General features: G+C 43.3%; 1 protein-coding gene across 6 annotated transcripts in view; it reads left to right on the top strand.

The window, feature by feature from the left end:
* Positions 1 to 304: 304 nt before the first annotated feature.
* SFMBT2 (Scm like with four mbt domains 2) overlaps positions 305 to 16,877 on the top strand; it is a 259,063-nt gene continuing 242,490 nt past the window's right edge. For 3 of the 6 annotated variants that reach the window (XM_066384913.1, XM_066384912.1, XM_066384908.1), the window contains exon 1: positions 717 to 865. The gene's annotated coding sequence lies outside the window, so the exon portion shown is untranslated. Of the gene's footprint in view, positions 420 to 716; positions 866 to 3,406; positions 3,821 to 16,877 lie in introns of those variants that run through there. The other 3 variants (XM_066384909.1, XM_066384910.1, XM_066384911.1) reach the window with 2 other exon arrangements.

Here is a 16,877-nt window from a genome sequence, read left to right as displayed (position 1 = left end):
GAGACGCCGTGGCGACCCTTTTACCTGCGTCCTGCCCAGCCTTGCCAGATTGCAGCAGCAAGCTCGCCCAAGCAACCCTAACTTAATATTCTTCCCCTGGGGACACGTTTCCTTGGAAAACCTGTCCCCGGCCCCCTCCCGCCATCGCTTTGGGGCCAGGGAACATTTTAATTTCCATAGAAAAGGCGTAATTTAAGTGCAGGGTGGGGCGCAGTGGGCGGGGCAAAGGTAGCTCAAAGCATTGAATTTTTTTCCTGTCCAAAGGAACTATCTGCGGATAAAGCGCAAAATTTGTGTTCTTGGTCGACAGAGGGATTGTGTGCGGAGAAAATAGAATCCATCGAGACGCCGAGTGTGCTCAGATTTCTCTGCAGATGTGTTTGCGGAAAAGCCTGTGATGTGAACTTTCCGCAGATTGTGTATGGAGGGAGCTCAAGGCAAGGAGGAAGGGGAGCGGGCCGGGGAGGGGGCTGTGTTATTGTGAAATGTGCGTGTGCGTGTGTGTGTGTGTGTATTGTGCCCAAGCGCGAGGGCAGAGGAAGGAGTGGAGAACGTCCCGCAGGCTAATTGGTTTAAGACATTCTGCAAACGCTGGAAAAGGTCGTTGAAGGAGTTCGCTGCACACACACACAAAATAATAATCTTAAAAAAGAGTGCCGGGCATGCGCACAGAGAGGATGCCATATTGGAATGAGGCTGTAGTGGGAGTCGGAAGACCCGAGCGGGCGTGCGAGGGAGGCGGCGGGCGGGGAGCGAGCGAGGGAGAGCGAGCGGGAGCTAGGCAGATCCTGCGAGTGAGGCCGGCGTCCTCGCCAGCGGCGCCTGGGGCCTTAGTCCACGCGGAGGGGAAGACGAACTTCACCAGGTAGGACCCCGCGCCAGCCGCTGTCCCCGCGCCCAGCCTGCTCCTCCCGCAGACCGCCGGCCCGCAGGTTGAGTGCGCCGGTCAGTTTTTTTTTTTTTTTTTTCAGCTTAGAAAAAAAGGGAAACTCAAGCTAGCCTGGGGTAGGGGGCTGAAGGAAGGGTTGCTGAGGAAGAGGAGCGAAAAGGCAGGGGGAGATAGCGACAGCACTTGAGCAGAGCCCCAAACTCCGCTCTACGCTCCGGATTGTCATTTTTGCTTCCTCTGTCCCCTTCCCCCTCGTCTCTCGGCTTTGAAAAGCCCGGCCTTCCGGGACTCCGTCCGTAGTTGTAAAGTGCCCTCCTCCGTGGATGCAAGTTGTCCCTTCTCGCCGCCCACCTTCCTCATTTGCGCTCCTTTTAGCGACGCAGCCACCCTTGCTACCCCGCGCACCTCTGTCTCCTCCTCGCCGGGGTCTCTTTCTTCTTTTTTTGGGTGTGTGTGTTGGCGCGGACGAGATGGTGGGGTGAGGACTGAAAACCATCCAGGAGGTGAAAAATCGAAACACATTCGGAATCACCCCTTGGAAACATTTGCCTGTGCAACTGAAATGAAATTAGCAGTAGTTTCGGAACATGCTCCGGCATGGATGATCTTTTTGTTCTTTTCTTTTTTTTTCTTTAAAGTAATATCCTGTCACTTGGGGCTTTCCTGTTGTCTACTGTCATATGACCTTTTAAAAGCACTAATCTGATCTAGCTTTGCAGTTATTTTAAAAATTGTGTGTATGTGTGTTCTGTCTCTGTGTGTGTAAAATCCACCAAAATACCCAAAACAAAACTGTTAACAACTGCTAGATATACTTACTGATATTGACTCGGGGTGGTGGGAGGGGATTGAGCCGGGGAAGGGGGAGTCCTGGAGTGGGAAGTGGTTGATACTGGTGGCCGGACGCGCGTCCAGTGCCGGGTCGGTGCTTCAGGTACTCACGTTTTCTGGAAGCTCGACAACTGCGGGGAAGAAGTGTTTAGAAGCCGTGCCAGTTCCAATATGGCGGGCTAAGGTGGTTTTAAAAACTGAAAATAAAGGGTTTGAAGTGGGAAAAAACCCCACTGGAGTTGCCATCCCTTAGTTTTGATTCTCTTTGGCTACTCCAGGAGCTACTTTAGCGAATTAAGTGGGAAAAAGGTGAGGAAATTAGCTACCTTCGTTTTTTCCAAGGATAAAGCCTGCAAGTCCAGTTCATTGCTAGAAGGGAAATGGGTGCCGCTGATTGGGACTGGGGCAACCAGATACATCGGCTGTGTGATTTTGGATCAGGGTGTATACCTGTGTTTGCATTTGTGGGGGTGTCAAAGAGACCCGCCCCTAATGTGTGTGTGCATGCATCTTGGAACCTGATCCTGCCATGATTTGACGTGACAGACTGCTGACACGTGGTGCAAAATACATGAGGACAGAAGGAATGATTTATTTAGGCTTTTTCTGAGAACAGCTTTCGCGCTCGCTTTGTCTCTCTGTATGCTGGATCCGGTACGGTAAAGCCCTGAGTAGGTGGAGCGAGGAGGTGATATTTAAAAGGACTTATTAAAAGGTCCAGGGTGCAATCTGGCTACCGACGCTTGTGGGGTTTTGTGTGTGCATGGGGGCGCGCTGCACTTACCGGTGGCTCCTAATACCCTTCGCGCCACAGTAGAGTGGGATGTGGGGGGCAGAGGCTGCGGACTGGGGAGGGTGCAAGTGGAACGGCTGAAAAGCCGGGGCACTCGGACCTCCGCCAAAAAACGTGTACGATTGAGGCGAGGAGTTGCTTTGAAGTTGCGCTGTAAGGAAGGTGAGGTGGGGAAAGCGTTCTTGGAAGAAAGTGTCTCTTGTCCAGGCTTCCTTGAGGGTTCGACCCACGCGTGCCGTCCTTCCAGCTAGTGGGCAGGGCTGTCGTCTTAGGGTTTGAGTGGGCGGCGAGGTACCCAGGAAAGGCGGGCGTCTGGGGCCCGGTAGCGTGTGGGACTGGAGTTTGGGGGCAAAGTCGGAGCCTGTGAGGGAAAGCTAGCAAACCCAAGCTCGCTTAGTTGTGAACAGGGGTTCCCAACAGGGGTCGCCAGTGGACAAGACGCAGCTGCTGAGCGGAGATTGCACGAAAGTGGCAGCGAGGGGGACCCAGGGGTCGCGGGCCATGCAGCCGCCGTGCATGGTCCCCGGGGCCTGACTTTGGCATGTCCAGGGGACCTTTTCTGGACTGGTGAACCTGATGGCCCATCAGCCAAGTGCATCGAGACGTTCATAAATCGTAGTGTTGGCTAGGTTTGCAGTTAACGCAGTAACGTGGTTTTTGGGTATTTGCAGTGGCCTAGAGGGGAAATCGATAGAATCATCTTGATCTTCACACTTAGACGTCGCGCCGTCTGAGAGGCCTACCCTTCGCAGTGTCCTGTGGGTGGCGGTCACTTACCGGTGACCCACTGGGTAAGCGTCACTAGGATTGGAGAACCTGCGGGAGATTTACCCTCTCACATGGGTGGCTAGGATGAGCCAAGGGCGACACTTCAGCTAAGACGACGCCTTCCGCCTCGCGGGACGGAGCGTGCGGCGCGTCCCCGGAGCTTTCAGCCGGTGCTGTTGGTGCGTCCTCTGGGGGACAGCTCTCCCATGGGCTTCGCTGAGGTGGAAACCAACCTAAAATGGCTCTGTGCTTGTAAACTGCAGTTTCAGCCAGGAACCCCTCCCCTCCTCCCCCCTGACGTCGCTGCTGACAAACGCACAATTCTCTTCAGCGCCTCGACACCAGCGAATTTGCTCCGAGCTTTGCCGTGGAAGTGAATGTACAATCGTTTACAAAGAACATTCCACAAGATTTTCGAAGGGCCCAAGTTTCCCTTTATTGTGAGAAGCAGCAGAGAAGCCCGGCAGACCACCGCTCTGGACCCTGGGGCGAGGAGGGAGACTGGGCGCCCCGGCGGCCTGGGGCTGGGGAACTCGACGGTAAGAAACGGAGGGAGGTGCCCTGGGGGTGTGGAAAGTGGCTGTGCGGAGCGATCGCCACCCCCCGGGGCGCCCGTCCCTGCTGGCATTTGTAGTGTCCGGAGTAAGGAGGCTATTCCGGGAAGCCTGGGAGACGGTTCCCAAACTTCTGGAGACCTGTTTGCAGTTTCGCTTTCGGAATTTTCGGGATCTGTGGGTTTCTAGAGTTGGGTGGGATTTCAGGAAAGGCAGGGCACCAAGGGCTGGCCCTGCGCATACTAGGTTTCCTTTCGGTGCAGTAGTTAAACTTGTCACCCCCTCGGGCGTCCCCTGCTTTGCCTCCCTGGACCTCGCGAGTGTATTTGAGGGTCTCTGGCTCCCGGCCCCCCGCCCGCGGTCCCGGTACCGGAGACCGCTGTCCCTGCGCTATGTTTTGTCAGCCGCACTGCCCGGGCGGATCCGCTCCCACTGGTGGGAAACCGCTTTAGACGAGGGGAGACCTTACCTGAATCCGGATCCATCGACGTTGCCCTCCACTTTCTCTCACCCTTTCCTCCCTTGCGCCATAGCCAAGAGACCTGGGGGACCGATTGGCGTGTCTACACCAAGTAAATGGATCTATGTTTTTACCAGGTCGGAGAAAATGAAAAACAACAACAACAAACCCAAACAAAAAACAGGTTTAAATTCGGCCGCATTTCTTGGGGAGGCAGTTGGGGTTGGGGAGAAAGATTGAGTTCGTTAAATGGGGGAGGGAAGAGGCGATGGTAGTCAGAAGCAATTGTTGGCCAGGCTATCCTTTGAGATAGGAGATCTGCTACTTTCTTCCTGCTAAGCATTAAATTTGTACACACTCTACTTCCTCCCTTCCATAAATAAATACTGTCTCTGATCTTTACCTTAGTTCGTTGCTGGGACCAAGCAGCCTACCTGAAAAGGGTGTGTGTGTGTGTGTGGGGGGGGGGGGGGGGCACAGGGACACACACTCATGCACACCAGAAACCCTCCAGTCCCCTACCTAAGTTTGTACTGTGTGTAGAACCTCTTCCCCCGCCAATGTAAACCACTGCCCAGTGGCAGGGCAATTTAACAGCCCCTACTCTCTAGAGAGTGCCACCAACCAACCTATTTTGAAGGAGTGTTGTTCTCCAAGTGACAGCTGAGCCCAGCTGGTGGTGAGAACTCATTTCCCATTTCCCATTAGGATTCACGCACCTTGAATCTCAAAGAGGCTATCCTGCCAGGACACGAATTTCAATAATGATGGAGCCCTTGTGAGAGAGCTTTTCTTGCAGAAAATTAGAACTAATTAAAAAAAACCCATTTTAGATATAAACTACTAGCTTTATGATTCTTGACTTAATAAAAAGAAGCCAGCCTAAGTTCCTGAAGAAAGTGGAAAGCCTTAGTGATCTCAGGATTGGCCTCTCCTCTTTCTTCTCTTTTATCACAAGACCTTCCTTTGGCTGCCCTGGGAGTATTGAAACATTTTATCAAACCCCATTTCTGCCGCTTTAGCTTAGGTGGCATTTTCCACTCTCCACATGCCAGTGTCCCTAAAGGACTTGCCCAACCTGAGAAGAAATGCTGGGTGACAGGAACACTGCTCTGAGCTGTAAGTGAATGAAGTTTCCATTTAATTGATGGCAGTTCTTTTGGGATTTAAGAGGCCTCTGCCATAAAAATGCAGACTCTGCAGGGCCTCCACTTAGGCTGGAAGTTTTTGTCAGGATATCAAAGTGAAAAAATTCTTTTTAAAATAATTTCAACAACAATTGTGTGTTGTGAGATTTGAGTTACCTCCAGTTTTAGTATTCTAAGTTTGGACATTTCTCTCTTAGTATTGCACTATTTGGAATATGTGGAGTAATAATGTAGTGATCATAAAGAATTTGGAAAACATTCTTCTGCCAAAACGAAATTAGAATCAGTAAATCAAGACACATGTTGTGTTTTTTCTAACTGTTCTTGCATCTAGGTGCCACCAGGAATCTCCAGTTTGGGAGTTGTGAAGAAAGAAACTTTATTCTGTGTAAAACAGCTCAGGTGTGATACCTCCTGCTGTGAAACACAGGGCTGTCAGGCAACCTGGGGCCACACCCTTTGATTAGACAGCTTTGCTCTGCTCCTTGCTGGTATGGTCTGCTTTGTTGTAGAGTCAGGTGTTTAAGCTCAGCAAGAAACCAGTCAGTTTTAGGTGGAAAGGAGAAGTACACTACCAAAGCCATAGGGTGCTGACTTACAAACAGAAGTCCTTGTTCCCTGATTGGTCCATCCTAATGCAAATAAGGACTCCAAATCTTTGAAATTTGTTTGGTACAAAAGGCACTGTCCTGATTGGTCAGAATAGAGCTGCTCTGATGGGTCAGTGAATAAGGAGATGGTGATATAGCTGCACAGGTACAATTGGATGGGGAAAGCCTCAATCCTACTGGTTGAAATAGGATTCCAGGAACTTCTTTGTAAGTCCTGGCTCAGATGGCAGAAACAGTATAGGCAGGCAGTACAGTCAGAGGCAGATAGTTCAGTGCTGGCGTCTCCCTGAAGTGCATTTGTATGAGAGGTCCCTGTGTAGAAATGGCTGCTGGGCTCTGCTTTTTTTTTTTTTTTTTTTTTTTTTTTTTTTACAACTTAAGCCCAGTTAGCCACCAGGAGCCCTTCTTAGTAGGTATCTTTCTCAGGGTCCACAAAACTTATTTTTCTCTTTTTACAAGTAAAAAAAAATTGGGGGAAATTATGCTTGTCACAACAAACCAAGTCAAGCAGAACATTCAGTGTGGTGATCCAGGATCTAACAAATATTTTGTAACGAAGATTTCTGATAGACAAGGAGAGAAGACAGGATCAGTAGGCATGGCTTCTGGCTTCAGAGCTGTTTCTCTCTATTTGTGTCATGTTGGAGCAATTCCGTCAGCTGTCTGAGCCTCATCTTCCCTATCTACAGAAGAAATGCATTGAACTGTAGTCTCACTCAAAGATCATTGTGCTGCTCTTGGGGAAATCTGTGATTCACCACATCTATGCAGGCATGGCCAAGTGATTCATCTTTGACTCATGTCCACAAAGTATAATGGAAACGCTGCTTCTGGCCTTGGCTAACAGTGGCTTGAGATGATATTTGTGAACTAATTAATGGGTTGTAGTTTACTGTGCAGAGTGCTAGCTCCACCTGGGGTTATGTTTTTATTCCTGCTCTCAAAAAGGGAGGCATAGGAAAGATTGAAGCACACACAAATGTAGCCTTCACAAGGAACCCCAGTAATATGCATGGACTGAGTTAGGTCAACGTATCTTTGTATGCAAGCCAGTAGAATATCTGTGTGAGTTTGCTCTAATTCCTAGAACTAGAAAGGACCATTCCAAGTAGCCCTTCACATACCAGCATCCCAACAGAGTGAGTGAGTAGACCTGTAGACCTCATTCACTAATAATTGTAGTGGGGGTGGATGACTGCAGCCTCTTGGTGTCCCAGCAAACAAAAGAATCAGGTCTGACTTTCCATTTTCTATTTCTTCTCTTTATGTTGGTCCACTAAAGCTGTATTTCCTCACAATTCATAAGAAAAAATGATCTTGTTGGCTAAAACAAGTGTTGGCTATGCTGAACTCAGTGTAAACAACATGTTTATAGACAGGACTGTATAATGTAAGTAAGGGAAGATAGCCAACTTTGAGCTTGCAGTATAACAAGGAATGTTACATGATTTATATGAAATTACCAAATAAAATTTTTAGGAATTGACTTTGAATAACCAGTTCAGCAGCATTCTTATTAGAAGATGCCACCACCATACTCCCCATTGGTTAGCCTGGAGAGAATTTCAAAAAATGATAATACTTCACCATACATTGAGAGTTAGGGTCCCTTGTGTTATTGATAAGATGACAATTACTAATCAAAACATTTTACTGTCTTATCACTTTTCCATTCTTGTGATAAGATAGATGTCTCTGACACTGACTAATGAAAAAATCCATTGTGCTTTTTGGTTTCATTCTTTTTTATTTTATTAAAAACAAAAACAACACAATTTGGTAGATGTAGTACTTCTTAAAGCATTTGGTGAATTCTACAAAGTAGGGCAGATGATGTCAGCAGTTGTGACTACAGAAGAGGGATTTGGAACTGGTGACACTTAGGAAGGTAGAACAGATTTTTATCCTGAGATTTTTTTCCCCTGAAGTTTTATTGGCTAAGAAAAGATCTTAGACTTATTAAAGTATACCTTCTCCACTTTCTCCTAAATTTGGCAAGTTGCTGCTGCTGCTGTTGTCCATTTTAGTCAAAACTGAAGTTTGAATGACACAGCACTTTAAGGTAAATATAAGAAAATTCCAAGTGCAAGATTCCAGTCTCATTTTTAGTATAATTTAAATAGGTGTTCATTTAAAAACTGGACACTTGGACCTGTATGTCTTGAGATTAATGGTGAAAGACTTGTAGAATTAATTAGATTTGGAATTACCTTGATTAGACATCTATTGTGTGCCAGTCGCTCTTATTGCTTTGTATTTCATTTACTTACTGAGAGTATTTATCCACCCCCATTTTACAGATGAGGAGAAGGAGGCTTTAGAGAGTTTGAGTAACTCCTAGTCTTATATTGTCTTGAAACTGTAGCTTCAGTATAGAGGTTATTCACTATGTGTGTTATCCTGTGACTGCCGCTATAAGTACATTCTCTTATTTAATCTTTGTAGGTGAGTGCTCTTATCTTTATTTTATTGATGAGGAGATTGAGTCTTTTGAAAGGCTATACAAGATCATCCAAGTTGGAGTTTTCTTTGTATTTGATTTAAAATGAAGTAAGACTAGAGTGCTTTCTTTTTGCATTTAGGTCAGGTGACCGGCCATGAGAGAACAGAGCTTTTAAAGGAAGCTTAAATCACTGTTTTTAAATGTACTAGGTGTCCCTGGGTTGGGATAGAAAATTGTTCACTGTCATGTAAATTGACCAGTAAAGATTTGGAAAGTGTTAAATTTTGAAATTTCATTTTAATTAAAGAATAATTGGTTTTCATATAAATCAGTTTCCTTTCCCCCCCTCCTCTGCAAGAGGCTACCACACTAATGTAGGCAAGAATAAGTTTTATATATTCTCAAGTTGTGGAAGAAGTGGGGAGTGGAAATCAAAAAGACACTGTGGACAGCGGGGGAGGAGAGCTAGGATTTTCCCTTCTGAATAGTTTTGGCCACTCATGAGCAGTCTTTTAAATTCACATTAAGATTTCGGTCTTTTATTAGGTTATATTCTATCTTGTAGAAAACTCCAGACAGATTCCAGAAGCTGCCCTTTATGGAAGACCTAACTAAGCACTGTCTGTCTGTGCTCCTTTCGGGCTCATCACCTGGTTGTAAACTCCTCTCCTTACGCAGCTTGAAGCTGGCAAGTCAAATGAATAAGCTAATTATATGAACAGAAATTAATTTCACTTCCTTTAGAGCATGGGAGAAAACACCAAGTTTTGCCAAATCGAACTCGTTGATTTTTTCAAATATTAATTGGTTTTGGCATTATTTGAGAAAGTGCGCTAAATATAGGGTAGATAAACTATAGCCTGATGGTTAGAGTGAACCATGGTTCAGAGCGTTTTGTGTGACCTTGTCTAAGTCATTTTCTTTCAATCTTCAAATTCCCATTTTTGATATTTCTTGTGATGAATGGCAGGATAGAATTCTTGCTGGGTACAAATGTACCTGGAAAGTCTGCTTTAAAAAGTAGAAGGCATGTTTACTTTTACAGCTTTGTGACAAATGAATTATCTTTTTGTTAGAGAAAAAAAAATCTGACTTGTACAAGGTGCATCCTAACAGTTGGAGAGGAAGCTTTGTGCTTGCAGTCATTTCTCTTTTCCCATCTCCACCTTTGAAAGGATGTTTCTCTCTTTTTTTTTAATGTTATATACTCAGTAATAGTCATTTTGTCTGTGTAGTAAGTAAAAATACTTCTTGGGCATGCTTCGAAAAGGTGATCTGTCATTTGATATAAACAGATGCCTCTTGGTGCATGGCATAGGTTGTAGTTTTTCAATGAAAAAAGATTTATAAAAGACTGTTCTAAACAGCTTTCCAGTTGGTTCTCTGTCTGAAAGAGATGCATTGCTTCTTGAGCATTGTGGAGAGCTTGGAAAATGTTCCACAGAACAAGTGGAGACAGGGACAGGAAACGGCAGGGGCACGGAGGGAAGCGCATGCTGCCAAAACTTAGGTTGGATTCCTGAAGTATTTTCTGCAGGCAAGAAACTGAATTTGCCTGTCTGAGGGCAGAGAAGTGGAAAAGAGGAACCCTGGAATGGAGATTCCTGGGAGGAAGAGGAGAGTGGACCTGCCGATAATAGTTTACCTGCACATGTGCGAGTGGGAGGACAGAGGTCATGAGGACAATGAGAAATCCTGAGGGCAAATGTTTACTTTTCCAGACAGTCTACTTTAAAAAAGAATCATTTTTCATTGATGAGAGAGAGAGAGAGAGAGAGAAAGAGAGAGGGGATGGGAAAGAGAGAGAGAGGAGAGAGAGAAACATTGACTGGTTGTTCTACTTAGTTGTACATTCAGTTGTTGCTTCTCATATGTGCCCGGACTGGGGCTCAAACCCGCGACCTCTGGGAGTCAGGATGATGCTATACCCATTGAACCACCTGGCTAGGGCTGACAGTCTACTTGTTTTATTAATATTGTTGATATTAACTCGTTCAGTTAAACTTCATCTGCTTTTAATGATACTTTTCCATAATACATAGTCTTTTATTGGTCAGTGAATAAGCAACAGATGTAAAATTGCGACTCTAACTTCTAGCTTTAAGTTGAAGACTGTAGAATGCATTCTCTTTTGCTCATTTGGCCTAAGGCTGATTTGCTAAGATTTCTGCGGACATGTCAGCCTGATTTGGGTCATTGAACCCTGCAGCCCTTCTTGTCCTGCACATTTTGTCTTGGTTCTTCTTTGCAATTCACAGCCTTAATTTTCCACTTGGTCCAATTAAGAGGATTTTAAAGTTTTGAGTGTGTAAAAAAGCTGGTGTGAAAGATTTACCTTTCCAGGATTTTGATATTTGTTTTTGTGGGTGATGTTTCAGATACTATTTGATGGGAGGTGAGATTCCACAGGAATTGGTGCTTTATGCAGGCACTTCCTAAGCAGGAGCTTTCCTAGCTGAGCTGAGGGCAAGGAGGAGGCTATAAGGGAGACCTAGACTGTTCTGAGTACCATCAAGGTCCCTGTGCTAATTAAATGGAAAACGAAAGCTAGGCAGAATGCTGCTGGTGATGGTTCATAGCGAAGCTGACATTTCTGAGATGCTTCAGGGACTCACAAGTGGCATAGCCAATCCCTGCCAGTGTGCTTCTCTGATTTTAGGCAAGATGATGTCAACAGTTGAATGCCATCTTTTAAATAAAAGCTGATGGATGTGGAGCAGCTTCTTTGTTTCTCTGTTCTCCTCTCTGCTGGTCCATTCTCATAGCACCATTCCTGCGAAGCAGGCAGCTCTGGAATCAAACATCCAGGCACAGTTCTCCAGGCTGCTGCTCTGTCTGCATGCAGGGGAGTGGCTCTAGGGGGCATCACTGAGTATTTGGAGCCTGGAGTTTTGGCCCCTGTCATTCTTTGTCTTTAAACTAACTTAATTATACTTTACAGCTAGCTGTAAAGTCCAGACACCCTCTTCCCATTGTCAGCCCTCTACTATTATGAACCAGAGAGGCTCAGCGCAGTTTATTTAAGTCTTGAGTAGCCAGCTGGGCATTTTGGGCCCAACTCACCTCTTTCATGAAAGTTTTTGGGACCCAGCTCAGACCATGTAGATATTTCCCTTTTCAAGTCTCTTCCATTTGAGTGGATGCCTTATTATTCTTCCCCTACTATACGCAGTTAGTTTTAACAAAGAAGGTCAGTGAAAACCCAGATTCCCAGCAATGTTTGAATGGGAGGTATGACTTCACAAGGCTTTCAGAACGGTTGCTGTGGTTTTCAGATGAGAACAGTGTTGCTTGTGGTGGTTAAAAGGCCAGAGCATATTCCATAAGTGATAGCTGTATTATAGTATGAATGCAGGTCTTCTGCTACCTCCTGCTGGTTTGGTTACAGGTCCCACGTTTTTTACTAACCAGAATGAATTAGGGTGTTTTTATTGACTTTTGCATGATTGGTGGTTGGATTCCAGTAGAGTGAACTACTTTCATACAGTTAAATGATATAATTTATAAAATTTGATTTATGCCCAGTTTTATGGTTATATCTGTGGCTTAAACACCTAAAAGGATTTAGTTGGGCATTTGGGGCCTCATCCTTCTTTATAGTAAATCAGTAGTTAATAAAGGCATAAATAATTTGTAGGTAGATAGTATATACAGAAATGAACTTTCAGGGTGGTGCACAGCTAGTTTGCACTTGGACTGGCTTTTCTCTTTTCAGCACACAATATGGAATAGTCTTGTTTTTCTCATGCCCATTTTGAACAACTGATTTAGCTCACCTTCTACTTTTGAGTAATACATGCCCTTTGATTGGGAGGTGAAGAGGTGACAGTTAAAACCATGAATTAGAAGACATGGTATATTACTGTGGGGACCGGAGGCTGCCGCCAGCCCTGGAATTGACTCCTTGACTGCCTATTATCCCCAACATATCTTATTTCCCAGTTACTGAGGAATGAACCTGATTGTAAAAAATTAGCATTTCTTATGCTGGGGCAGCAATTTGTGTTAGATTTCAATCTATTTAGAGTGAAAATCAGTGAAGCCTGGTTGAGAAATGGCCGGTAAATTGCTGTCCTAATCAAGGTAAATCAAGCCCCGAGCATATGGAGGATGGCAGAATTCCATGAGCTCACTGCCCCAAACAATCAGTTCCTCTCCTTGATGATGGAATCAGGCAGGGCCTGTGTCTTACACAGTCTGAGAGTTGGCTGGTAGGAGTTGGGGGGAGATGGGCTTAGTCAGGCAGTATTAGCAGAGTGATCTGGCTGACAGGATGAATAGAAGTAGAAGGAAGCTCTCTTCGATAATAGCACTTGGCACTTAACATTGCTTTTCATCTTCAGAGCCATTTACAAATATGGTTCTTACAGATACTTTTGTGATCCAAAGCTGTTATTTGCTTGTTGTTTTTTAGGAAGATGGAAGAAATGATTTGTTAAAGATCAGGTTTTGGTAAAAAATTTGGTTGTGCATCCTTCAGGATCCTCTGAGATTTTCCATTTTGAGTGAAATATTTTGAAAAGTGTTAGCTTAGATTAGGCGTCCTGTGCTCATTTTAAATTCCTGGAGTATGAAATGAGGCAGTTTTCTCTGTAATTTAGATAAGCTAGATTTCCAAGGACAGCTAGAGTATGTTTGGAATTGCGTAGCTTCTAGTTTACACCATCACATTTTATTTTCTATTGGACAGTATTCCCCTTTTTGAGTCATGTTAAAAAAAAACCCAAATAACAGCAAACCTTTACCTATTTCAGAGTAGCAAGCTTGAAATTAGGAGCGTTATGTTATTAGTAAAATTGTGAGTTTCTTGAGCTCCTTTAAGGAAGATCAGTTTGGAAAGTCTAGATAATTGGATAATTTAAAATAAATGCAGCCCTGGCCGGAGAGCTCAGTTGATTAGAGTATTGTCCCAATATGCAAAGGTTATGAGTTTGATCTGTGGTCAAGGAACACACAGGAACAAATTGATGTTTCTGTCTGTCAGTCTCTCCCTTTCTCTCTCTCAAATCACTAAATAAATTAAAAAAATAAATGCAGCATTTCTTTCATCTCTATTATATAAACTAGAGTGAGTCCTTTTAAGTAGTAAACATTTGGGAGCTTGCCTTTCAATGGAGGGAGAGAAGAATGATTTTTAATGCTAAGGTAGCTTTGTTATTAGGTATGGTTTTGCTTTTTGTCCTGAGTTTGGATAATTGTTTTGAACTCTGGTCGCACAATGGTAGTTTAACATCTGTCATGTTTGGTAAAAAAAAAAATCAAGATGAAAACATGGTATATTAGTCAGCACTGGCTTAATGAAAGATGAGAATTTATTGACTAATAACTGGAAATTTGAAGTTGAAGTTGGACACATCTTTATAGCTTTATATTTAAGAGATAGCTCTCTCTTAGAGTCTACAGTTGTCTAATCTCAGGGAAGAAACTAATTGTGTCTACTTAGGATGCTCAGTTCTGAACCAGTGACAGTAGCAGATACCCCCAGCCCTTATACGTTGGAATATGGGAAATCCTTTCCTGTATAGTTGGAACAATCCCCGAGCAAAGACTTCCAGACATTCACATTGAGGCTTCCTCTTGGGCTGATTGACTTGCAGGTTTTTATACAGTGATCTCCAAGACCAACAGCCTTCACCTCTGTGCTCAAGGCTAAAGATGCCAATCAGCCTTTTAATTTTCTGCTCTTTTTTTTCTTTAATTATTTTTAAGTGAGAGAAAGGGAGATAATGAGAGAGACTCCTGTATGTGCCCTGACCAGAATCCACCCGACAACCCCGTCTTGGGCTGATGCTGGAATCAACTGAGCTATCCTTAGCACCTGAGACTGACGTGTTTGGACCAACCAAGCTATAGCTATCCTTAGTGCTGGGGCCCATGCTTGAGCTAGTCAAGCCACTGGCTGCAGGAGGGGAAGAGGGAGAGAAGCAGATGGTTGCTTCTTCTGTGTGCCCTAACCAGGAATTGAGACCAGTATGTCCATATGCCAGGCTGACACTGTCCACTGAGCCACTGGCCAAGGCCTAATTGCCTACTCTTAAATATGAGAAATCAGACTTCTGAGGAAGGCAGCTAATATAAAAAGTAGAGACAAAAACTATAATGAAGGAAAAATAACTTTTCTTATGAGGGAGTGAAAAAATATCTAAAAAAAAGAGGTCAGTTGTTTCCAGGATATAATAGAAGATTTTGCATTCATGTAACAAGAATAGGATAAGACAGAAAAGGGAATATAATGAGAATTAGAGCTTTAAAAAAAAAGTTTTTTTTTTCAATTACAGTTGACACTCAATATTATATTAGTTTCAGCAGGTATATAGCATAGTTGTTAGACATTTAAATAATGTATTAAGTGATCCCTGATACTTCACCTATCCACCTGGCACTATACATGGTTGTTACAGTATTACTGACTATAATCCCAATGCTGTATTTACATGCCCCTGACTATTTTCTCACTGCCAATTTGTATATCTTAGTCTCTTCACCTTTTTTACTCAGCCTCTGAACTTCCCTCCCAGCTGGCAGTCATTAGTTTGTTCTTTGCATCTATGAGTAAGTTTTTGTTTTGTTTGTTTATTTATTTTGTTTCTTTCATTCAAATATAAGTGAAATCATATGGTATTTGTCTATCTCTGTTGAACTTATTTCACTTAGCACAATAGCTGCTAGCTATATATGTTATTCCAAATGGCAAGATTTCATTCTTTTTTATGTCTTTTTTATGGCTAATATTGCATTGTATTTATGTACCACGTGTTCTTTATCCAGTCATCTATTGATGGACACTTAAGTTGCTCTGTGTTTTGGCTATTGTAAATAGTGCTCTTAATATTTGCTTATATATTGAGGTGCTCTTATGTTGAGTGTGTAAATGTTTACAATGGTTATATTCTGTTGTGTTGATCCTTTCATCATTGTGAAAGGTCCTTTTTTGTCTCTTGTTAGAGCATTTGTCTTAAAGTCTATTTTGCCTGATAGAAGTATTGCTACCCCAGCTTATTTTTTGTTTTCATTTGCATGAAATATCTTTTTCTAATCCTTTACTTTCAGTCTATTTATTGATCTGAAAGCATATGGAAAGGTCTTGTTTTCTTGTACATTCAGCCACCTCATGTCTGTTGATTAAAGCATTTAATCCATTTACATTTAAATTAATTATTAATAGGTATATAATTATTGTCATTTAATTTATATTTTTGATCTTTCTTTTTTCTTCTTTTACTTAAAGGAGTTCTTTTAACATTTCTTATAATACTAGTTTAGAGGGGATGAACTCCCTTAGCTTTTTCCTGTCTGGGAAGTTATTTATTTGTCCTTTGATTCTAAATGATGGCTTTGCTGGGTAGAGTAATCTTGGTTGTAATTTCTTGCATTTTATCACTTTAAATATTTTGTGTTGGTTCCTTCTGTCCTGCAAAGTTTCTGTTAAGAAATCAGCTGACAGTCTTATGGGAGCTGCCTTGTTGGTAACTAACTGCTTTTGTCTTGCAGCTAAGATACTTTTATGTTTTTAATTTTGGGCATTTTAATAATGATGTGTTTTGGTGTGGGCCTCTTTGGGTTCATCTTGTTTGGGATTCTTTATGTTTCCTGGACTTATATATCTGTTTCTTTCACAGATTAGGGAAGTTTTCTGTCATTATTTCTTCAAATAGGTTTTCAATTCCTTGCTTTCTCTCTCTCCATTTGGTATCCCTATGATGTGGATGTTACGCTTGATATTGTCCCAGAGGTCCCTTATACTGTCCTTATTTTTTAAATGTCTTTTTTCTTTTTGCTGTTTGGATTGGCTGTTTTTCATTACCTTGTCTTCCAGGTGACAGATTTGATCCTCTGCTTCATCTAATCTATGCTGATTTCATCTAATGTAGTCTTCATATTAGTTATTGTATTCTTACTTCTGACTGGTTCTTTTTTATGGTGTTTATCTCTTTGTCTAAGTTCTTGCTGCTTTCATCTCTTCTTCCCCTAGATTCATTGAGCATCCTTATCCCCAGTGTCTTGAACTCTGTATCTGGTAGCTAGCTTGCTTCCTACATTTGTTTTTTTTTTTTTTTTTTTTTTTTTTGTGGAGTTCTGTCCTGTTTTTTCGTTTAGGATATGTTTGTCTCCTCCTTTGGCTTCCTTCTTTGTGTTTGTTTCTATATATTAGGTAGATGTGCTGTGTCTCCTAGTCTTGGGAGGGTAGCCTTGTACAGTAGGTGTCCTGTGGAGCCTAGTAGTGCAGTTTCCCTGGTCAGTGAAGTCAGGTGCTCCAGGATGTTCCTGTGTGTGCCCTCCTGTTGTAATTGAGCCTTGCTTGCTGTTGTCATGTTATTGGGTGGGATTGATTCTTAGGCTAACTGGCTGTGAGGACTGGTCATGACTACAATAGATAAGC

The sequence above is a fragment of the Saccopteryx leptura genome, chromosome 5, assembly GCF_036850995.1.
Source record: "Saccopteryx leptura isolate mSacLep1 chromosome 5, mSacLep1_pri_phased_curated, whole genome shotgun sequence".
Lineage (NCBI taxonomy): Eukaryota > Metazoa > Chordata > Mammalia > Chiroptera > Emballonuridae > Saccopteryx > Saccopteryx leptura.
This window is presented reverse-complemented; position numbering and strand designations above follow the sequence as displayed.